This window comes from Schistocerca gregaria, chromosome 2, assembly GCF_023897955.1.
Source record: "Schistocerca gregaria isolate iqSchGreg1 chromosome 2, iqSchGreg1.2, whole genome shotgun sequence".
NCBI classification, from domain to species: Eukaryota; Metazoa; Arthropoda; class Insecta; order Orthoptera; family Acrididae; genus Schistocerca; species Schistocerca gregaria.
In genome coordinates this window covers 721,506,154-721,532,240 of record NC_064921.1, presented here as the reverse complement: position 1 = coordinate 721,532,240, position 26,087 = coordinate 721,506,154, and positions in this window count along the sequence as shown.

Below are 26,087 nucleotides of genomic sequence, written 5' to 3'. Positions count from 1 at the left end.
ACCTGGCGCAGCTGACTACGCCACTGTTGTCGGCTTTGCACCACATCCCTTTCGCTATCTTCCAGAAACTGATTGACTCTTCAAGCATATCCACGCTGAAAAAGGTGGTTATTCAGGCTTTTGGCAGGGGGTCACAATATGAAAGAAACGTGTACTTGTGCAATTAAAATCACGAGTTGCATTATTTTACTTCAAGTATAAGATATTCAGTGTCGCTATGTACAATATACGTTCTGTCTCTAAGAAAACTGTGAGTGTTCATAGTGTTAGTATTAGATAATATAACGGCTTGGTATCTATATCAGAATTACTGTTCTTTAGTAGCGATATTTTGTGGCCACTTTCTGTCCAAATTATCAGCACCTGTCCCCTGTTGAATGGTGCAGTGTAACTAGCATTATTCTTTACACGATAAAGCGAGCAGTACACGTTAGTGTGAAGTAGTTTGTTGCCACTGAACTAAAATATGTTAAATCTGCTTACTATAACACTAACGTGCCGTGAAACACACTAATATGATAGGATTTCGAAGATTGACGGCGTAATGGCCAACGGTGTTGCACTACAATTTTCAATTTGGTGAAATAACAGAAAAATCAAATGGGTTTTAATCTTGAATGTTACGGAAGTGGTAAAATCATAAATGAAAAATATTAACGGGCGCCAGCCCAATTAGGCACATTAATTCAGATATATACATTTGACAAAATGTAATATTGGTTATTGAAGTTAGTTTTGTCGAAATTTCCCTTTGAATAGCAAACAGGATACAAACTGACAGTTCACTCTGTAGTGCGTGTAGCAACAGTTACCAGTAACATTTAACAGTAAATTATAGGGAGCAAATCTGCACCAAGCTCATACTAATGACAGCCACACTCAAGACCATTACTTAACCAAATACTGAAATGTCACTTCATGAAGTGCAGGATTAAACTTTGACATGAGGAGCTTGCATCTAGACTGACACGAAAAACACAAAGATGAACAACATCATAAATACACTGTACAAGCTCCTTTACACATAGCAGTTTTCGTTAGTTACAGCAATAGTTCAATTTTTTTATTAATAGGTGGAGAATATGATTGGTACTCATAAACCAGTATAGTTTCATTAGTCAAAGCTCTTTTATTATTGCAATAGTAAAGCTAATCATTCACTTCACTTGGAACTGTTCATGAATTACTTTGCAAGACAGCTAAATACAATACTGGATTTAATTAAATTCCAAAAAGGAACCTTTCATAAAGGGTACAAAAAATACACCTTTACAATTGTGCATAACTTTCTTCTAACAATACTTTTCTAAATCTGTTCATTAAAGATTTATATGTACTTGTACTTTAATTACCTGTGAAGCAGGTATTCTTTGCAATAAGATTTACACAATCATCTACTGTGTCCCCAAAACTACACTCCTGGAAATTGAAATAAGAACACCATGAATTCATTGTCCCAGGAAGGGGAAACTTTTTTGACACATTCCTGGGGTCAGATACATCACATGATCACACTGACAGAACCACAGGCACATAGACACAGGCAACAGAGCATGCACAATGTCGGCACTAGTACAGTGTATATTCATCTTTCGCAGCGATGCAGGCTGCTATTCTCCCATGGAGACGATCGTAGAGATGCTGGATGTAGTCCTGTGGAACGGCTTGCCATGCCATTTCCACCTGGCGCCTCAGCTGGACCAGCGTTCGTGCTGGACGTGCAGACGGCGTGAGACGACACTTCATCCAGTCCCAAACATGCTCAATGGGGGACAGATCCGGAGATCTTGCTGGCCAGGGTAGTTGACGTACACCTTCTAGAGCACGTTGGATGGCACGGGATACATGCGGACGTGCATTGTCCTGTTGGAACAGCAAGTTCCCTCGCCGGTCTAGGAATGGTAGAACGATGGGTTCGATGACGGTTTGGATGTACCGTGCACTATTCAGTGTCCCTCGACAATCACCAGAGGTGTAAGGCAAGTGTAGGAGATCGCTGCCCACTCCATGATGCCGGGTGTTGGCCCTGTGTGCCTCGGTCGTATGCAGTCCTGATTGTGGTGCTCACCTGCACGGCGCCAAACACGCATACGACAATCTTTGGCACCAAGGCAGAAGCGACTCTCATCGCTGAAGACGACACGACTCCATTCGTCCCTCCATTCACGCCTGTCGCGACACCACTGGAGGCGGGCTGCACGATGTTGGGGCGTGAGCGGAAGACGGCCTAACGGTGTGCGGGACCGTAGCCCAGCTTCATGGAGACGGTTGCGAATGGTCCTCACCGATACCCCAGGAGCAACAGTGTCCCTAATTTGCTGGGAAGTGGCGGTGCGGTCCCCTACGGCACTGCGTAGGATCCTCCGGTCTTGGCGTGCATCCGTGCGTCGCTGCGGTCCGGTCCCAGGTCGACGGGCACGTGCACCTTCCGCCGACCACTGGCAACAACATCGATGTGCTGTGGAGACCTCACACCCCACGTGTTGAGCAATTCGGAAGTACGTCCACCCGGCCTCCCGCATGCCCACTATACGCCCTCGCTCAAAGTCCGTCAACTGCACATACGGTTCACGTCCACGCTGTCGCGGCATGCTACCAGTGTTAAAGACTGCGATGGAGATCCGTATGCCACGGCAAACTGGCTGTCACTGACGGCGGCGGTGCACAAATGCTGCGCAGCTAGCGCCATTCGACGGCCAACACCGCGGTTCCTGGTGTGTCCGCTGTGCCGTGCGTGTGATCATTGCTTGTACAGCCCTCTCGCAGTGTCCGGAGCAAGTATGGTGGGTCTGACACACCGGTGTCAATGTGTTCTTTTTTCCATTTCCAGGAGTGTATATTTTATAGTAAACCAAGGATACTTTAACAAAAGGCTATCCAACTTCACTTTTATGGTTTTAGCTTTAACTTTTACTACTCCTTTTACTTTAAACAAGAAATCGCTTTTAAACACATGAATACCAGAATTGTTCATTTAAATCACGATAATCGGCTTTACTAGCAATTAGGTGAGGACCTTGCGTAGGTTCGTGATCAGGATTGTAAATATAGTTCCGACTAGATGTTATGATTTATGTGATTATTATTGAAATAACGCAAAAATTATCTGGTCCATGCCCATATACATTACTTAACTGAATGTATGAAGTGGCGGAGACTGGTGGCAGGCGACATGGCGGCTAACTGTACTCTCGCCTCTTGATGTACGAATGCTCTATAAATCTCTTCTTGGCGTCGGATTTTCAACGTATTGGAGTCATTCCACTATGCCGTGAATACCAACAAATAGCCAGACCCACATCCGAGGCAAATCCCTTCTAATGCAGCTTCCAATTGCCCCTCTTAGCACCGTCTAAGTGTACCGTGCTATGGCTAGCCACATACTGCGTGTCGTTCTCACTAAGGAGCCACTCAGTTCGACCGCCAAACCCGCCTTTTACATCGTGCCATGCCACTTCCGTTACTGAGGGACTTCCCTACAGCTTTAACATGTTACAAAGGATGAACCAGCTTTTAACTAACATTTTGTTTTAGTAAACATATTCACATTATAATAATTTACCATTTGAACATATTAGTTTGCTGTTTTCATATATGCATTACAAAACTCTAATTTCCCTGCCATAGATCAAGGACCTTGCCATTGGTGGGGAGGCTTGCGTTCCTCACCAATACAGATGGCCGTACTGTAGGTGCAGCCACAACGGAGTGGAATCTGTTGAGAGGCCAGGCAAATGTGTGGTTCCTGAAGAGGGGGAGCAGCCTTTTTAGTGGTTGAAGGGGCAACAGTCTGGATGATAGACTGATCTGGTCTTGTAACACTATCCAAAACGGCTTTACTGTGTTGGTACTGCGAACGGCTGAAAGCAAGGGGAAACTACAGCCGTAATTTCTCCCGAGGGCATTCAGCTTTACTGTATGGTAAATGATGATGGCGTCCTCATGGGTAAAATATTCCTGAGGTAAAATAGTCCCACGTTCGGATTTCCGGGCGGGGGCTACTCAGATGGACGTCGTTATCATGAGATAGAAAACTGGCGCTCTACGGATTGGAGCGTGGAATGCCAGATCCCTTATTCGGGCAGGTGGGTTAGAACATTTAAAAAGGGAAATGGATAGATTAAAGTTAGATGTAGTGGGATTTAGTGAAGTTCGATGGCAGGAAGAACAAGACTTTTGGTCAGGTGAATACAGGGTTATAAATTCAAAATCAAATAGGGGTAATGCAGTAGTAGGTTTAATAATGAATAAATAAATAGGAGTGCGGGTAAACTACTACAAACAGGCTAGTGAATGCATTATCGTGACCATGATAGACACGAAGCCGACGCCTACTACAGTAGTACCTGTTTATATGCCAACTAGTTGTGCAATATTGTGGAAATGGAAGAGGATGTAGATGAAGATGAAATGGGAGTTACGACACTGCGTGAAGAGTTTGACAGACCACTGAAAGACCTGAGTCGTAACAAGGCCACGGAAGTAGACAACATTCCATTAGAACTACTGACAACCTTGGGAGAGCCAGTCCTGACAAAACTCTACCATCTGGTGAGCAATATGTATGAGACAGGCGAAATACCCTCAGGCTTCAAGAAGAATATAATAATTCCAATCCCAAAGATAGCAGGTGTTGACAGATGTGAAAAATTACCGAACTATCAGTTTAATAAGTCACAGCTGCAAAATACAAATGCGAATTATTTACAGACGAATGGAAAAACTGGTAGAAGCCGACCTCGGCAAAGATCAGTTTGGATTCTGTAGAAATGTTGGAACATGTGAGGCAATAGTGACCTTACGACTTATATTAGAAGAACGGTTAAGGAAAGGCAAACCTACGTTTCTAACATTTTTAGACTTAGAGAATGCTTTTGACAATGTTGACTGGAATACTCTGTTTCAAATTTTGAAGGTGGCAGGAGTAAAGTACAGGGAGCGAAAGGCTATTTACAATTTGTGCAGAAACCAGATGGCAGTCATAAGAGTCGAGGGGAATGAAAGGGAAGCAGTGGTTGGGAAGGGTGAGAGAGAGGGTTGTAGCCTCTCCCTGGTGTTATTCAATGTGTATATTGAGCAAGCAGTGAAGGAAACAAAAGAAGAGTTCGGAGTAGGTATTAAAATCCATGGAAAAGTAATAATAACTTTGAGGTTCGCCGATGACATTGTAATTCTGCCAGAAACAACAAAGGACTTGGAAGTACAGTTGAACGGAATGGACCGTGTCTTGAAAGGAGGATATAAGATGAATATCAACAAAAGCAAAACGACGACAATGGAATGTAGTCGAATTATGTAGGGTGATGCTGAGGGAATTAGATTAGGAAATGCGACACTTAAAGTAATGAACGTGTTTTGCTATTTGGGGAGCAAAATAACTGATGATCAAATTAGAGAAAATATAAAATGGCAATGGCAAGGAAAGCATTTCTGAAGAAGATAAATTTGTTAACATCGAGTATAGATTTAAGTGTCAGGAAGTTGTTTATGAAAGAATTTGTATGGAGTGTAGCCATGTGTGGAAGTGAAACATGGACGATAAATAGTTTGGACAAGAAGAGAATAGAAGCTCTCGAAATGTGGTGCTACAGAAAGATGCTGAAGATTAGGTGGGTAGATAACATAACTAGTGAGGTGGAATTGAATAGAATTTGGGAGAAAAAGAGTTTGTGGTACAACTTTACAAGAAGAAGGGAGCGGTTGGTAGGAAATGTTCTGAGGCATCAAGGAATCACAAATCTGGCATTGGAGGGCAGCGTGGAGGGTAAAAGTCGTACAGGGAGACCAAGAGATGAATATACTATGCGAATTCAGAAGGATATAGGATTCAGTAAGTACTGGGAGATGAAGAAGCTTGCACAGAATAGGGTAGCATAGAGAGCTGCATCAAACCAGTCTCAGGACCGAAGACCACAACAACAACAACAACAATAGTTCAAGGAGTTTACTTTCGTGTCCGATTACGAAACTGTAACGTCGGGGTGTAGTTCAATTCAGCGGTTACTTTACTGGCTTTAATATATATTTACAGGCTAATTACTGTTGGCACTGTGTTTATTTGCACGATCACAGCTTTTATTTTACAAGTAACATACCGTAGGTTCAACTTCCGCACGAATAACATACCGTCCTTTCAATACTTTACCCGCCAAGTGACGAATTGCAGTCTGATTACTTTCCATTGGCATACACAACCACGATCAAAGGTTGAATCTTTATAAAGGGGAAACAGTGTAGGGTGGACCTGCTGTTGTAGTAACCCCTAGAGCATTATCCTCCGACCCCTATTTGTAGTTCTTTAGCCGACTGTCACGTCAGATATATCATTTTGCTCTAATATACACAATTTTGATATTATTCTCCACTTGTGACAACTCTCTAGTAACCCTCACTGAGATAATTTTACTATATTGATATTATAATGGAAGACGAATGGGGATGTGCTAACGTTGTTTCACTGTTTAAGAAAGTGGACACAAGTAATACAAGTAATACAAGTAATACTGGGGAATTAGTCTTCGAAATGGTTCTTATAAAATGCACAGCAAAATAATCAGTGAAGGTTTCAAAACATCTCTTACTCTGTTTTATTGGAACAACAAGCAGCTTTCCTCAAAGGAAGATCTTACGCCAACGATGTTTTCCGTTTGAAACACGTTACACAAAAAAGATGAAAATTGAAGTTGGAGACATATCTAGAAATTATCAAATTTGCGAAGGTATTTGATCGCGTCAAAAAAAAAAAAAAAAATGTGGCTGATAAATAAAGAAAAGATGTTTCCCCTGACACCTGATAGCGGTATGCCAAGGTTAATACAGAAACCACCAGACTAAGAATACAAACAGGTAATGATCTGACACTAGAAATAGAAGGAAACCCCATAGAAAGGCAAGGCTGTAGTATGTCACGTACACTGTCATCTAATCTAACAACCTGACCAGGAAATTGATGAAGGACGTAATATCTAAGACCTAAAATTGGATCAGAGAAATTTCTAAATACCATTCTTTTTGCCGACGAACAGGTAATCATACAGACCAATGAAGACAAACTACAAAATACGGTGTGTAGATTAAACATATCTATAAAGACATCAACAACATAAAAGGCCTTTTAGTAAAATGCCCCATCAGGACTGAAATAATTATCAAAAATATAATAACAGGTGTTCCATTTACAGTATCTAAGATGTGATATAATTCTTCAAGAAGAAAGACATATATAAGAAAATTAATACCTACCAAGATATATGTGGCGCTATGAGAAGAACATTGAGTTAAACGAGAAGATAAACCGAAAATAAATTTAGTAATAGTATGGTACTACCCAGTACCATATTGATCATAATGTTGGACATGAAGTTCAAAATACCTAAGATAAGTTTAAACATCAGAAGTGGAGTTCCTTAAATAGGGAAAAGGCCGTACAAGGGAACAGATTATAAGAAATGAAGAAATAAGGAAAGAACTGGGGATATAGTCACTAAACGAAAACTGAATCTAACGAAAGCCAACGAAAGCAGGACTGTAAAGAGTACTGTATGTAATGCGTGTGTCACCTCAGATAACGCCTTGATAAGCACAGGAATATAGTTCTATTGGGAGGAGTGTGGGAAGACCGAGGAAGAGATGGTGAGTCCGCAACAGGCCATGGGGATTAATTCTGGATTGACAGAAGAAAATGAAGAAAAAGAAATAATTATACAAACGTGATATCTCTTGGCAAAAGTATTTTGCTGGTCTTTTGCTTCTGGCATCCTCCAGGGCCGAAGAAGAAAAGTTTAACCGACTGCTGTTGAGGGGTGTTTAGTAATACTTCGTTTTACTTTCAGTTTTTTTTGCGATAGTACTGCTGCGCTAAGCCTCCGGGTATCTCGTAACGCTTCACTTACTCCCGGGCATGTGTGAATTTCATTTTTACCTGGCGCTCTGTAGCCCCAGCGCTACAGTGTTTGAACACGGTCGTCGTGCAGTCCAGGGAATCATGATGCCCTCACTGCATTAACATTCAAATAAATGTTGGTGCAGTTTCCTTTAGCCCACTGTAAATTAAGCAGAGAACATGATTATATGATGCTCCAGTATAAACTGTCCTCTTCTTAATTAGGTACCTGTAGCGCTGGAAGTCTGTGGGGTCATTGGTATATCAGTGCCACACCTCCGACTATCTGCGATTGGACAACATGTGAACGAGTAACCGGCATTTAAAGCTGTGACTGTGATGGACAACTTTCAAATATTTGAAAAAAATTATTTATTAAAGTAGTTTTTCGTGACTAGACGACGAATGTCGATAAATAATGAACCGCGATTTACTTTCGAAGAATATTTTTAAGAATCTATTTTATTTATTAGCGATTCATCAAGAACATTAAAACATTTAATCACTATGTAAGCATGGAAGTACTTGCCAGGTAGTAACTGATGAAATCATAACCAAATTCCTTTTAAAAAAATGGGAATTGTATTCACTTTAATAGCACCTAAAAGCATTTTCAAAAGAAACAGATTTAAAATTATAATCAGAAAGCACCCTCTAAATATGAAGTTACAATTTATTCAGAGGCAGAAAGAAACAAGTTTTGACTGTATGAGCTTTCAGGCAGAAAACCTTGCCCCTTCCTTTTGACATGGCCGTACTTACGACTGCTCACAACAGCCTCTGAAAGACTACACTGGTGCAAATCTGCAACACACCAGATTACTTCAAACTAAAAGTTTTAACAATTTACAAAAGCACACAATCTATGCACCCCCGTAGAAGAAATGGAAACCGTACAAAGCACTAACAATTCAAATATTAACTTTGCCACCGAAGGTGCAACTTTATTTTAACTTCTAAGGAAAGTCTTACGGTGAAAGGGTGGCAACTTTATATAATAAAATGATCATTAAAATAAAAGCCCATGAAATGCAATCTTATATAAAATTCTACAAGATAGGCTAAGATGCTCTACAGTACACAGATTCCACCTCTCAAGATCACAGGCAATATCAAAACATATTTTAGGTATTATGCCGTTATACTCCAAGCAATAAATTTGTTAACACACCAATTCCGACAACCATAACAGAGGCAGCTGCTAACGTACGGTAGATTGGTAGGGAGATTACCGAACAACCCGAACCGCAGGTTGCTCTAACCTGCCCCTACTCCACAAGGGAAAAACGGACCACCCAATTTATAAACCTTCCTTCGGGCGAGCAAACGGAGACGAATGGTGGGATGACCCCAAAGCAAAACGGCTGGTGACCTGACCTCACGAAGAAAACAAATACAATTTAACCTGCGATTCCTCGAGAAGACCTGTGGCGCAGTACCTCGAAATCGCTCTCCCGAACAGTCCGCTGTCAGCCGCTTCAACGGACGCAGGAAGGAGCGCCGATCTCCCGTCTCACAGCGTCTCAGCTCGCACCGGCCAGACTGATGTCGTGGTTTGACTCCGGTTGCTCTCGTGTCGACCGCGAAGTCACTACCCCTCGCTATATGGCGCGGCCCACTGGACTCACGTGGCGACCTCACATGCGCCGACGCTCAAGGCGGACAAGTCATCTTGTGTCTCAGTGCGCAACCGACCAGCCGATCGATCCAACAGCCAATGACCATTGCCTGAGCAAACTCGAGCAGACTGGCGGCCTAACGCGCAGACTCAGATGCAGGAACTAAGCCTCGACTGGGCGACCAGTCTTATTGGCGGAGCGGAAAGACTCTCATTTTGCCGGCTTTAAAGGTCGATCCGAACGACAAAGATACTAGCACTCCGAACGACTGACAGACAGCCTAACAAATGCGGACGAGAGACAGTTTAGCAAGCTGGGGACGAGACACTGATCCAGACCGACTGACTGGCGAGCTCATGGCGCCCCTTAAATGCACGTGAACAGGCTACCTTTCCCCTTTACCGCCAGAGGGAGACACCAAAGCTGCGATTGCCACAGCGGCGCCACCGCCAGAAATGGAGGGCGACTGCTTCACACTACGCGCTGCGGCGCGCTCTTCAAAACAGCAAATTTTTACCACGGCTCAATTAGTTTTCTAATAAGATGAACCCACCTTCAACCTCAGGGTTTGGTTGTATGCCGTAGTACAATGGAAGATATTGTTCTATTACAGACGACATGCCCTTGGCTCCTTCCAACCTTCGAAGTGAAGTATCCATCCCGTTATAGTGGTTCGTACCGCTTAAACTGGGCTCCGAATCACGGAGTCTGTTGGCGTTTTTGACATAGGCAAATCATTGTTCTGATGTGAAAGAAGTGAAATTTTGCAGAAACACCCTATGGATGCTTGATGATTGAACTTAAAATCGTTTTATGTGTATTCCCACATTCAGACATCTAGCCAGGTTCATATACAGCTTATTTAAGAGTTGACAACAGCAGTAACGAGTCACATCTGTGTATCTCCGTCAATGAAATTTATCAAGTTTAAACTGAAAAACCTTATATTTATTTATTCGAAGTCAAGCTGTTACGTTGCGGCGTTTAGATCATTTATTATTGACCGAAGGCTACCGACTCTTGACATTTGCTGAGAGATTTTCCGGAACACCCTTCTTGAGTAGCCTTACCCTCTCCTCCGGTCCACCATTCTTTAACTGTGGCTATGCTTACTAACTTCAGGTTGCGTGATAATAGAACAATAATTATTTTAGGTTTTTCCGCTACCAGTAAAATTTATTTATTTTATGTACAACTTAGCTGCAACGCAATACATACATGTTTTTCTCATTGTCAGGTGTTTATGCAAACAGACTAAGGCATTTTATCCTTGAGTAAGAACAGTATACATAAATGTCTGATAATGACCAAAACGTGCATGAAACCCGTCGGAGTACGTTGATTTGGACACAAATAAATTTGTCTGATACTAGAGAAACAAAAATAATGATTCATCAGCCCGCCTCATCTAGCGAGGAAATTCCAACACCGACTGTTCTCATCAATTTTCATGACACAGAAATAACAGCCGGAAATTGCACTGATGCAACAGCCTTCTCTTTTTACATCTAAACACTCCGTCCGCTTCGTATTCCGTAATTCTGACATTTTTATTGCAAAATGTGTTGGAATTAATATATTTCAACACGTCATAGCTTCTGGAACTAAAAGCGTGTTACAGAAGGTCGTCCCATACTGAATTAAACAGATGTTCGCAACTCGCAATCTTGTAGGAGTCTTAGGCATCGTGTCAGAGTACGTTCATCAGGTCCTATTATACAAAATGTGCTCTGAATACTACTTTTGTACGGAGAATCGTACATCCTCAAAAAAAAGGTCTCAACTTCTTAAATGTGAAGTGTAAATATAAAACGGTATTTCCCCAGCAGCTTTTACGGAATGACAGATTTTCCACTCAGTGTTCAATTTATGACTAAGCCACACGGTTAAAGATACGATTCATATTACGTCCCGTTCTAGTATCTAATATCGTGTCTAGGTGACACAGTGAAGTTTCTTTTTGGTTGGATAGACGCGTAAATAGTACTGTTTACGAACATTTAACAATGAGACAAATATTGCAGTTCCGTAATAGATGTAGATGGCATTCTGTGAAATAAATGTAAAATTTTCACGTTCGCTATGTGACTGCTTTGTTATAATGATTTACCATATGAAATATAATGTATTAACATCATACGATCAGAACGCTGAGGCCTTTGAAGAAATTGAACGTACTAAACTTGTACAGAAAAATCGAGTGGTGCTATTTTATTGTCGAATCTTTGTAAAAGCTGATGAATAAATGTAGAGTTAGCATTATCAGGGGAGAATCACTTTTGAAATCGAAACTGTGATTTGCTAAGTATTTTATTATTGCCAAGATGGGACACTATTCTAGACCACGTCAATTTCTCAAAATATTGAGATCATTGTTCTCGTCTGCAACAAGCTAGTAACAATTGTCATGATTCCTATCACCTTTCTTACAAAAACGTTTAACAATTTCGTACTTAAATCTCCTTGGAAAAATGCTCTGACTTAGTGATGCATTACATATTTCGTTTAGTATTGCAATATAGTCTAATATGGCGTGCGATGTAGGACAATTAATCTTTCAAAAGTTTTTGGGAACACAGTGAACTCCAAATAACGAGCTTTTCCTTTTAGAAAGTATCATTTTCACAATCTCCGATGAAAAAGTAGGTAAGAGCACTAGATCACTAAATTCGGAGGAAGTTGTGTTCTTAACATAATTCCTTGATTTTCCTTTTAGCTCCTTGACACTCTTTCCACTGTACCTGCTTGTTGTGAGTTAGGATTTGTAACTTTCACATTGTCATGTTCTGAAATCTGTTGTCCTGACTCTTGTTTTACTATGTTCCATTTATATTGAAATAAATTAACGACATTATTAATTTCAGATGTAATGATCATACGTCTGAACTTTTTTTAATAATCTGTGAAAGAATTTTGTCTTCTACCACTACACTGGGATTTCATTTGTTCTTGGTAACAGACAAGTTTCCAGTTTCCATTTGAGAGTGATCCGTGGATTTTATATTGTCTTCGCTAATTAGTTCATCACCTTTTTTTTTTGTCATCAGTCTACTGACTGGTTTGATGCGGCCAGTCACGAATTCCTTTCCTGTGCTAACCTCTTCATCTCAGAGTAGCACTTGCAACCTACGTCCTAAATTATTTGCTTGATGTATTCAAATCTCTGTCTTCCTCTACAGTTTTTGGCCTCTACAGCTCCCTCTAGTACAATGGAAGTCATTCCCTCATGTCTTAGCAGATGTCCTATCGTCCTGTCCCTTCTCCTTATCATTGTTTTCCACATATTCCTTTCCTCTCCGCTTCTGCGTAGAACCTCCTCATTCCTTACCTTATCAGTCCACCTAATTTTCAACATTCGTCTATAGCACCACGTCTCAAATGCTTCGATTCTCTTCTGTTCCGATTTTCCCACAGTCCATGTTTCACTACCATACAATGCTGTACTCCAGACGTACATCCTCAGAAATTTCTTCCTCAAATTAAGGCCGGTATTTGATATTAGTAGACTTCTCTTGGCCAGAAATGCCTTTTTCGTCATAGCGAGTCTGCTTTTGAAGTCCTCCTTGCTCCGTCCGTCATTGGTTATTTTACTGCCTAGGTAGTAGAGTTCCTTAACTTCATTGACTTCGTGACCATCAATCCTGATGTTAAGTCTCTCGCTGTTCTCATTTCTACTACTTCTCATTACCTTCGTCTTTCTCCGATTTACCATAAACACCTCTAAATAATGTCAAAAAGTTGGACTTGGTTGCATTTAATTTTGATGTTTTCGATAATAACCTCATTCCAGTGCATTTCGTTCATCCATTATTAAAATTTCAGTTCTTGCACCCATAATTATCGTTACTTGTTGCCATTGTGGTTGACCAGCGCTGTGTGGCAGTACATTGTTGATACCAACTGCCTACTTATCATGATCTGAGAGTGAATTAACTAGTGAGTAGAAGTTCATTTGCTTTGCTGAGACATTTCTCTTTTAGTAATATAAAAGTTACTGTTCCTGTTACAAACTCCTTAAAAAATGCTCCAAATGAGTTTTCTTATAAATATATGACTTATTTCCATGTCAAATTCCCCATTTTCCATGTTTACTCTGCAAGAGAAGGATACTAACGCATTACTAATCATGTTTACCTTCTTCAGCCAAGTGTTACACGGTGTTCTCAGAGGCATAGGACATCACTACAAACAAACAAGAAGCTCATCTAGGTTATTCCAAAATCCTCTGATACTGTGATAGAATAATATAATGTTACTTCTTATTGATTGTATGTACCGCTACTCTTTAGTGACTTATCCTGTACAACACTATCATTTGCATGCAGCCTCACGGAGACTCCACCGTTCTCTCAAGATGCTTTACTCACATGTACATTATAAACTATAACGGTCTTAAATGCCCCATAGGGGTAAAGTTGATAGTACATTTATATCGGAAGATTTATTTCCGTTTTCCTGTGTTCTACAAATCAAGATGCAGAAGGCAATGGAGACGAATACATTGTTGTTGTTTTTGTTGTTGTTATTGTTGTTGATGTTGTGGTCTTCAGTCAAGAGACTTGTCTGATGCAGCTCTCCATGCTACTCTATCTTGTGCAAGCTTCTTCATCCGCCAGTACTTACTGCAACCTACACACTTCTGAATATCCGTAGTGTATTCATCTCTTAGTCTCCCTCTACTATTTTTACCGTCCATGCTGCCCTTCAATACTAAATTGATATTCCTTTGATGCCTCAGAACATGTCCTACCAACCGATCCCTTCTAGTCAAGATGAGCCACGAATTTCTCTTCTCCACAATTCTACTCAATACCTCCTCATTAGTTATGTGATCTAACGATCTAATCTTCAGCATTTTTGTGTAGCACCACATTTAAAACGCTTCTATTCTCCTCTAGTCCAAACTATTTATCATCCATCTATCACTTCCATACATGGCTACACTCCATACAAATACTTTCGAAAACGACTTCTTGATACTTAAACCTATACTCGATGTCAACAAATTTCTCTTCTTCAGAAACGCTTTCCTTGCCTTTGCCAGTCTATATTTTACATCCTCTCTACTTCGACCATCATTAGTTATTTTGATCCCCAAATAGCAACTCATTTACTACTGTAAGTGTCTCGTTACCTAATATAATTCCCTCAGCACAACGTGCTTTAATTAGACTACACTCCATTATCCTCGTTTCGCTTTTGTTGATGTTCATCTTATATCCTCCTTTCAAGACCCTGTCCATTCCGTTCAACTGCTCTTCCAGGTCCTTTACTGTCTCTGACAGTGTCATCGGCGAATCTCAAGGTTTTTATTTCTTCGCCATGGACTTTAATTCCTACTTCGAATTTTTCTTTTGTTTTCTTTACTGCTTGCTCAGTGTATAGATTGAATAACATCGGGGACAGGCTACAACCCTGTCTCACTTCCTTCCGAACCACTGCTTCCCTTTCATGTCCCTCGACTCTTATAACTGCCATCTGGTCTTCTTTACAAATTGTAAATAGCCTTTCGCTCCCTGTATTTTACCCCTGCCACCTTCAGAATTTGAAAGAGAGTATGCCAGTCAACACTGTCAAAAGCTTTCTCTAAGTCTACAAATGTTAGAATCTATCTTCTAAAGTAAATCGTAGGGTCAGTATTGCCTCACGTGTTCCAACATTTCTATGGAATCCAAACTGATTTTCCCCGACGTCGGCTTCTACCAGTTTTTCCATTCGTCGGTAAAGAATCTGCGTTAGTATTTTGCAAATATCACTTATTAAACTGATAGTTCGATAATTTTCACATCTGTCAACACTTGCGTCCTTTGGGATGGGAATTATTATAGCCTTCTTGACGTCTAAGGGTATTTAGCCTGTATCATACATCTTGCTCACCAGATGGTAGAGTTTTGCCAGTGCTCTCTATCCCAAGGCTGTCAGTAATTCTAATGGAATGTTGTCTACTCCCCGAGGCCTTGTCTCGACTTCCACCTTTCTTCTTCCTCTTCTTTGCTTAGAAGTGGGTTTCCATCTGAGCTCTTGATATGTATACAAGTGGTGCTTTTTCCTCAAAGGTCTCTATAATTTTCCTGTAGGCAGTATCTATCTTACCCCTAATAAGTTATGCCTCTACATCCTTACATTTGTCCTCTAGCCATCCCTGCTTAGCCATGTTGCACTTCATGTCGATCTCATTTTTGAGACGTTTGTATTCGTGTTTGGCTTCTTCATTTACTACATTTTTATATTTCCTCCTTTCATCAGTTAAATTCAGTATATCTTCTGTTACCCAAGGATTTCTACTAGCTCTCGTCCTTCTACCTATTTGATCCTCTGCTCTCTTCACTATTTCGTCTTTCAAAGCTACCCATTCTTCTTCCACTGTTTTTCTTTTCCCCATTCCTGTCAATGCCTCCCCAATGCTCTTCTTGAAACTCTGGAAAACCTCTGATTCTTAAAGTTTATCCAGTTCTCATCTCCTTAAATTGCCACCTTTTTGCAGTCCCTTCAGTTTTAATCTACAGTTCATAACCAATAAATTGTAGTCAGAGTCCCATCTGCCCCTGGAAATGTCTCACAATTTAAAACACGGTTCTTAAAGTTCTGTCTTACCATTATATAATCTATCTGAAACCTTCCAGTATCTCCAGGCCTCTTCCAAGTATACAGCCTTCTGTCATGATTCTTGAACCGAGTGTTAGCTATGATTAAGTTATGATCTGAGCAGAATTCTACCAGGCGGGTTACTCTTTCATTTCACACACCCATTCCATATTCACCTACTACGTTTCCTTCTCTTCCGTTTCCTACTATCGAATTCCAGTCACCCGTAACTATTAAATTTTCGTCTCCCTTCACTATCTGAATAATTTCTTTCACCTCATCATACATTTCCTCAATCTCTTCGTCATCTGCGGAGCTAGTTGGCATATAAACTCTTACTACTGTGGTAGGCGTGGGCTTCGTGTCTATCTTGGCCACAATAATGCGTTCATTGTGCTGTTTGTAGTAGCTTACCCACACTCCCCTTTTTCATTCATTGTTAAACCTACTCCTGCATCGCCCTATTTTATTTTGTATTTATAACCCTGTAGCCACCTGACCAGAAGTCTTGTTCCTCCTGCACCGAACTTCACTAATTCCCGCTAGATCTCACTTTAACCTCTCCATTTCCCTTTTTAAATTTTCTACACTACCTACCCGATTAAGGGATCTGACATTCAACATTCCGACCAGTAGAACGCCAGTTTTATTTTTCCTGATAACGACATCCTCCTGAGTAGTCCCCATCCAGAGATCCGAATGGGGCACTATTTTGCCTCAGGAATATTTTTTCCAAGAGGACGCCATCATTATCTAACCACACAGTAAAGCTGCATGCCCTCGGGAAAAATTACGGCTGTAGTTTCCCTTAACTTTCAGCCGTTCGCAGTACCCGCACAGATAGCCCGTCTTGGTTAGTGTTACAAGGCAAAATCAGTCGATCATCCAGACTGTTGCCCTTGCAACTGTTTAAAAGGCTGCTGCCCCTCTTCAGGAACCATACGTTTGTCTGGTCTCTCAACATACACCCCTCCGTTGTGGTTGCAATGTACTGCTATCTGTGTTGTTGAGGCACGCTAGTCTCCCCACCAAAGGCAAGGTCCATGGTTAATGAGGGGGAGGGGTGACGACTCCATTTAAAGACACATAATGTGTATTCACAGAATACGTGACCTGTTATTGAAAAAGTGTCGTGACGATCTCTGCACTGGCGAAAGATTCTGGACTAGTACCTCTTTCGAATCTCCGGGAGAGGACTGGCAAGACGAGGTGACGATAAGTAAAATATTTAATAAAAACGAGAGCATAACGCTCTACAAGTCGGGAAGTGGTATGTGGGAAGTCTTAATGAGGTAAGAAAGCTAGAAATTCTGAATAGGGAAAGCTAAATCTCAGTATAGATATAGGGAAGTGAAATGGAAAGAAGACAAAGATTTCTGGTCTGATGAGTATAGGGTAATGACAACAGCAGCAGAAAATGGTGTAACGGGACTAGGATTCACTTTGAACAGATGGGGCAGGGAGTGTGCTACTGTGAACAGTTCTGTTATAGGATCGTTCTTATGAGAATCGACAGCGGACCAACACTGATAACTTTAGTTCAGGTATACATGTCGACATCGCAATCTGAAGATGAGGAGATAAAGTATGAGGATACTGAACTGGTTAAATTCAATACATAAGGATTGCCGGAAATCTGGTAATCATGGTGAATTGGAATGCTCTTGTACGAGAAGGAGTAGAAGAATGAATTCCGGGAAAATAAGGGCTTGTAATTAGGAACTAGAGAGGAGACAATAAATGAGTTTTGCAATAAATTTCAACTAGTAATAACGAATACGAAAGGAGAACATATAGTTGGAAAAGGCTGGGAGATACGGGAAGATTTAAGTTAGATTACCTCATAGCGAGTCATAGATTCCGAAATCATATACTAGATCGTAAGGAATACCCAGATGCAGATGTAGACTCAGATCACAATATAGTAGTGGTGAAGAGTAGGCTAAAGTTCAAAAGTCTAGTCAAAACAATCAATGTGCGAAGAAGTGGGATACTGAAGTTCGGAGGAATGAAGAGTTACGATTGAAGTAGTCTCAGGCTATCGATACTGCTAGAAGGAATAGATCAGTGGTCAAATCAGTTGAAAAGGGATGGACATCTCTAAAAAGGGCAGGCACATAAGTTGGCAACAAAACCGCAAGTACAAAAAAGGTAACAGCGAGGAACTCATGGATAACAGAAGACATACTTCAGTTGATCGATGACAGAAGAGAGTACAAAAATGTTCAGAGAAATTCAGGAATACAGAAATACATGTCATTTAGGGATCTAATAAATGACAAATGCTGGGCATCTAAGGTGCAATGACTGCATGAAAAATGTGAAGAAACCGAAAAAAGATTGATTGTCGAAAGGACTGAGTCAGCATATATCAAAGTGAAAATAGCCTTCGGTGAAACTAAAATCAAGAGTGATAACATTACCAGTGCAGAGTTAATTCCACAGTTAAATGCAAAGGACAAAGCAGATAGGTGGAAAGGGTACATCGAAAGGTTCTGTAAGAGAGAGGACTTGTCAGAAGTAGTGCTAAAAGAAGAAACAGGAATCGAGATAAAAGTGATAGGATTCAGTATTAGAATCAGAATCTAAAAGAGCTTTGGAAGATTTAAAATCAGATAAGGCGGAAGGGATGGATAACATTTCACCAGAATTTCTAAAATAAAGCAGCAAGAAAACGACTACCCATATTGGTGTGTAGAATGTATAAGCCTGGCGATATACATCCAAATTGCTGACAAGAATAATACTCAGAAGAATGAAAAAAGGAAGTTCTGGATATGTTAGAGGACGATATCTCTGATTTAGGAAAGGCAGAGAGCAGTTCTAACGTTGCAGTAGGTAATGCAAACAAGATAAGACTGGAAAAGCAACAACGAAGTGCTCTGATTAAAAAGGGTGTAAGACAAGTATATAGTCTTTCGCTTCTGCTGTTCAATGTACATACGGATGAAGTGATGATAGAAATAATATACAACAAAGGAATTAAAATTCAAGGTGAAAGTTTATCAGTTAAAACATTCGCTGATGACTTTGCTGTCCTCCGTGACTGAAGAAGAACTGTATGATCGTACGATTGAAATGAAGAGTCTAATGAGTGCTAAATATGCATTGATAGTAAATCTAAGAAAAAAGTAACGAGAAGTAAGTGATACTAGAACAGCAATAAACTTAGCGTCGGTATTGGTGATCATGAAGCAGATGCAGAAGGGAATTCTGCTATCTAGCCTGCTAAACAACACATGAACGACGGAAAAAGAAGGACATGTAAAGCAGACTAGCAGTGGAATGTAGGGTATTCCTGGCCAAGGGTACTCTACTAGTATGAAACATAAGACTTTAATTTCAGGAAGAAATTTCTGTGAATATACATTTGGAGCACAGCATTGTACGGTAGTGAAATATGGAATAGAATAGAATCGGAGCGTTGAGATGTGGCACTGTAGAAGAATGTCGAGGATTAGGTGGACTGATAAAGTAAGGAATGATGAGATTCTCCGGAAAATCGGCGAGGGGAGGAATATGTGGGAAACACTGACAAGAAGAAGGAACAGGAATGCTGGGGGAAATATTTTTTACAATGGAATGGGATCCTCTCATGCTAAATCCTGACCGATGGGTTATATCGTGGTCATGGGAGTAATTGGGTGGCATGCCAAGTTCACTTTTTTAGGTATTTCTCGAATGCATCGAAAATCGCAGATCTTGCGAAAATATTCCGCAGCACAAAATTACACTACATTATATGTCTACGAAAAAGGTTTTTTTTTTCCTTTTCTCAACTGATGGACGGATCGCAGATTATGAAAAATCATGTTTTAATAGTAGAAAACTGATGTTTATTGTAAAACGAAGAGGGTTAAGAACGATCGTTATGTGTGTGTACCACAAACACCCGCACTATAACCTTATTAGGGAATAATTTGTGTTCTGGGGGTGAAAAGGATTGAGAAGATGGGAGAGTATATTAGGAGCCTAAAGGGAAGTAGGTCACCCGATTGATGACATCCACTTCCCTCGTTCACAGGTCTGCAAAACGAAGAGCCAGCAGGCAACTACCCATTCTCTCTACTCCGTTACACACAGAAGCAGTTACAGTAAGCACATATCTGAGTTTCTATAATACAAACGGAAGAAAAGCGTAGGCACAAGTTCTACGTAAGTCGCTGTACATTGTTCTGTAATGTTAGGGGGCAACTAAGTTTTAGTTACCCTGTACGGCAGTGCCCCGTTCTTCCAGGAAAGGTGTTTTCCACCACCACAAATACTGCTCGCTTTTTAGTTTACACTTCCCGTCTGGCTCACTTGTGTAAGCAGACGAAATAACTTCACTGAGCTCGTATTTGTATAGTGGACTTATTTTTAGTTAACTGAGTACTTATTTACAGTTGTTAAGTGAATTTTTATGTGAAATACTTTCGTGTAAATAATGGTTGGGATATGTTTAATTTCTAATTGTGATGTTGTCAGTAACCTATATAGCGTTGGTGGGAAAGGAACTGGGTAGGCAAATGTGGAATTTTGCTGCTGTCTGTCAATGACAGGAAATTGTTAAGGCGAGTAACTATATTGCCATTTGGTGGTGAATTAATGACTTACCGAAAGGTTGCTGCACCCCTCTCACCACTAATTTTGTAACTTCTATTCTGCATACATTTCTTCCACTTAGGAATCATTAAAACTTGCAGAATAAATTACATTGATTGAAAGCGCTTACCACACATCCACAGTGTATCTTGCAAGGTGGGTGTCAACATATCTGATGCAGAGTGGCTGTTCATGTTTAAATCTAGAACAGTAAATAGCTGTAAAGCATTGCTTGACTGGTGTTGAAATATCTGAAGTTTTGTATCACCTAGATGACCTACTTATGTTACGGAGGGAGAAAAATTAAGCTTCTGGAGCTCTTCAGGTGTTGAAAGAGTTGAGGGTAAGGCGATGCATTCGATACTCTCACTATGAGAAAATTATTCCTCACATTGTAAGTGAAGACAATGAAATTGATCATATCGAATACATATTTCCGCATTTTACACTCTGGGCAGGCTCTTCAATGGGATGGACAGTTGACGGATACAGCTGTTGCAGCTGTCGGGCTTTTTTTACGTAATATGTTTTAACAACTGCAGATGAACACTCACTTAATAAATTATAAATATCTTCATTATCTACATACGAGCCCAGAGAATTTATCTTGTCTAATCACATGAAAGACTCAGACAGGAAATGTTGGGAAAGTACGGTCCGTAGGTAAACTGAAGAGCGAGCAGCACACGTGGTGGGTAGGTTACCTGTACCGGAAGAATGCTACGACTGTCGCACAGGATGACTGAGAATCAATTTTCATGTAGCACTATAGAACGGAGTGCAGAAATTTGCGTACATTCTGCCCATGAAAGTCTCTTGCGTTAATTTTGTTAACAATTCATATTTGTATTCCATGATGTGTTAACGCTCTGTGCCGGAAATAAACAAGCCCAGGAATATCTGCACGTTGTGTCGCCAGTGATCCACGGGACGAAATGCTGAAGTATCTGTATGAGTTCTGAAACACAGTGTAGTTGCTTCTTATGATGTAGTGCGATTGAGAGGATGGGGAATTGCCTGGTCACTCTACATTTTGCAGACCTATGATGGAGGTATGTGGATGACGGTAATCGGACGACCAACATTTCGTTGTGCTTCTAACCTCCATCCCCACCTTTCAACCCTGTTACACATCCAGAACAGGCCACTTGACCATCTTCTTCTTCTTCTGTGCGAATGCACAAACAGTGCCCGAACTCTTACGGGAATCGGCAACGCGCCCCGAGTAATGTGTATAATGGGCGGGGGCACTACGAATGTAGTGCGGGACTATACCTTGAGAATGCTGAAAGAACAGATACCATCGTAGTATATACTTGCCCTTAGGTTAGTTAGGTTTAAGTAGTTCTACGTTCTAGAGAGCTGATGACCTTACAAGTTAAGTCCCATAGTGCTCAAAGCCATTTGAACCATTTCTTTCATCCCTGTCACTACGTTCATTCCCCACCGGTCAGGATTTATGGTATGTTATTCAACACAAGTCCTCCTAACACAGTACAAAAATTTGCGACTACACTTGTTTCTTGCCCCAGTTTTCTATCACTGACAGAACTAACCACAGTAATAGAACTAATCACAGGACGGAACTATGACGAGTGCCTAGCGGAAGTCAATGAACACGATGCCAACCAGCGCTCGACTATTTATTCCCTTCTGTATTCCGTAGATGATCACAATAAATTGAGTTTCATACCGTCGTTGTTTGCTGAACATGTATTGTGTAATGCAGAGAAGATTATTGTTCTGTAGAAATGTCAGTGTTGTTACCTGATGACAAAAACATTTGCTGATCATCATCGTCTTATAGCTGATAACGTGAACACATTTTAACGTCATTCATATATTAAATAAAACCTCCAAGATTCAAAAATTCGAAAACCAAAGTCATTGATTTTAATGTTCAAGATAGGGTTCGAAGCAAAATTGCAATAAACGACCAAAAAATAGAGTGAACTAAATCAGTTTCTTGGGAAATACCATTGCTTTCACAAACTGAAAAGTATTACAAAGATTAGGAAAGGAAGTCTACAAAATTACAAGAAATAATTCCGATACCTTCTATTACTTATGCTAGCGATATCTGGACAATAACATCTGCAAATGAACCAAGAATTCAAGCTGCAGAAATGAGATCTTTAAGGCTAACAGCCCAGTATAGACTCACTGACATGGAGTACGACCATCAAACAAAAAGTTGGGCTTAAGAGCCTAAGTGAACAGCTTTATGAGTGTAGAAATATATGATGAAATCATATCACAAGAAATAACAAAAATAGAATACCTAAAATAGGAGTGAATTAATGACCAATAGGGAAAAGATACATAGGCAGACAATGGAAGAGATAGATCAAGCACCGACAATTAACACATTGCACAAAAGGAAGCACCTGGCGGAAGTCCGAAACCTGTAGAAAGAAGGAAGAGAAGAATAAGCAAAAAGAAATAACGTCATAGTAAATAACCTTAAGAATTTTTCCAAATTTATACAGCGGAACGATATAGGGTTATAGTTGGATATAGCTGCCAATGACTCTTCTGGATAACGGAAATTATTGCATATTTCCAATCACTTCAAACTCTTAGTTCATTCTGTGACGTACAGAAAAATGCTATTTAAAGACAGGGAAGTTCCTTAGCATGGTCTATATTAAATTTTATACACAGATATTCCTTCATGTCCAGCAACATTCCGTCTGATGAAAGAGTTTAACTGATATACAATATCAAGGTGACTTGCGTTGGTAACTAGTGTTTTTGGTTTTTATTTCTCTACGAGGCTTTGGCTGTATTTATATCTCCGGTGAAGCTATTTGCTTTTGAAGCACCTTTCTAACTCAACTGTCATGTCACTGTGGGTCTGGCCAGTCCTTCACAACTTTTCTGGAACGTGCTTATCTAAGGTGAATTGTACAATATTTTTTAATTTTGTCCATTTATGATCCATGTTTTCAGTGTCTGCGGTGAATGTTTGATTTTGACTACACAGACAATCAGAAATATGTTTCTCCTTACACTTACTAACCCGAAATGTCTTCCATACTTTCTTCTCCACTGTCGAAGTCATCGACGCTACAGGTTAGATTATATTATTAGCTCGCTTTTTTTTCTGCCTGTCTGCCTTGTCTGCCTATTTGTAGTTGATTTTAAATTTACTTCCTGCTGAGAGAGACCGAAATGCTAAACATAGCTCAGAACTGGATGACGGTTCAATACTAATTCGCCCTCTCGTCCGTCTGTCGACAGTGTTGACGTGGGGGGTACACAAATTCCGTAACCCCCGAAATCTCAGTTGACCTGCGGGACCAGCAATTGTGCAGATGGTATCGCAGTACGTTTCAGGTGATACGTGAGCCGAGGGACACTGCTTTACTGAGAGAGGGGGGAAGACGAGATTTGAAGAGAGAGGGGAAGGAGAAGATGAAGTTTGCAATATACATTTATCATAAAGGACATTATGGCCACCTACTTAATAGGCGGTATGTCCACCTTTAGCACAGATAACATGGAACCAATGAAGCTTCGGCAAGTCGCATGGAGGGAGTTGGCACCACATCTGCAGAAAGAAGTCAGCTATTTGCCGTAAATTCCGAAGACGGAGACGATGAGCCCTGATGCTACGTTTAATCACATCCCAGATATGTTCGATCGGGTTCAGATCAGGCAAGATGTGCGGGAAGGGGAGGGCCAGAACATAAGTGGGAACTCGCCATTGTGTTCCCCGAACCACTCTACCACACTCCTCGCCTTCTGACATGACGTATTAGTTTGATTAAAAAGGCCACATGGTCATGAGGGGCTGTATGTGGTCTGCAACCAGTGTACAATACTCCTTGGCCGTCGTGGTCCCTTGCATGAGCTCCACTGGACCCATGGTTCCGCCCTTAATTTTTTAGCAGAGCATAATGGAGCCGCTGTCAGCTTGTCTCCGTCCGAGACTACAGGAGTCAAGGAGCTCTTGCCGCCGCCCCCTCCCCCCCCCCCCCCCCCGCCCCTCATCGGCATGATGAAGAAGATAAGGGATTCATGGAACCATGAAACACTCTTCCACTGGTCCAAAGTCCTGTGCCAACAGTCATATACCCATTTCAGTTTTGGTTGTCGACGTCGTGGTGTTAACATTGGCACGTGCATACATCGTCGGCTGCAGACATTCATCTTTAAGAGTGTTCGGTGCTCTGTGTGTTAAGACACACTTACACTACGCCCAGGAGTAAAGTTCGATATTAGTTAGAGCACAGTTCGCCACCTACCTTGTTTTACCAGTCTGGCGAGCCTACGGCGTCCATCATCTGTAATGAGGGGTGGTCCTGAACTCCAAGACGTCGGCATGTGGTTTTACCTTTGTTTCGTCACGTGCAGAAGGCACTCACCATAGCACTCTTCCAACGCACGACAAGCGTGCAACTTGCGAAATGCTCGTGCCAGGTCTCCGGGCCATCACAATTTGGCCTCAATGAAACTCATGTACATCGCACACGTTCCCCATTCTACACACGGACAGCTCGCTCGCTGATAATACATTCACTGTGCTTGTGTCTGACTAGGACTCATTCCTCGTCACGTGACGTTGCTATCGCCAGGACTGGTTTATGGCGATAGTGAGTCGGTGTTCATAACGTTCTGGCTCATCAGTGTAAGTGGAATAGGCATGCATGTGTGAAGAAGTGGATACGATAAATAAAAGAGAGAGACGGCAATCTCATCAAACCGTATAAAATTCATGGTAAAGTTTCTACATACAGTACTAACATGCAGTAAATAATGAAATAAAAATTTTTAATGTGAAATAATTTTAAAATGGACTAAGAAGTATAAAGAATTTCTTTTATCCCATACACGTTACTGATCCCACTACAGATTGTCCTGAAAATTAGTGCTTATGAATTTTTAATAGCTATGCAAATACTTGTAAGATTTATAAAAAAAATTGTGGGGTGCATGCAGTTGTGTTGCATGTGGCTTACAGTCTTCGTTATTAGTGTTGCAAGTATTTTCATAGCTATTAAAATTTTCAGCAGTATATTTATAAAGCTACTAATCTGTATGGTGCTAGGAGAAATTGTTTTATACTTTTTTCTCTGGTTTAAAAACGTGTTGTATCGATTATTTCCATTAACTTGATCGAAAAATTAGGGCTACTTTGCGAGCAGAAGATCTAAAACACTACCCTCTCTGTTGATCCTTCGATTAACTTCACAAGGCAAGTTTCAGCCAAATAAGGAATTAATAGCCAAATCACACTAACCCCTCTAATATCAGAGTCTCCTTGTTTGTATTCCGCAGCTAGTGGTCTGATGGTTAGCGTAACTAGTTCTAGCTTGCGGCGTCACGTTTCGTTTCCATATCATAGACTTTTTTGCTCACGGTTGGATGTCTGTGTGATCTTAATTATTTCATCTCATTTGAACCACAAAGAC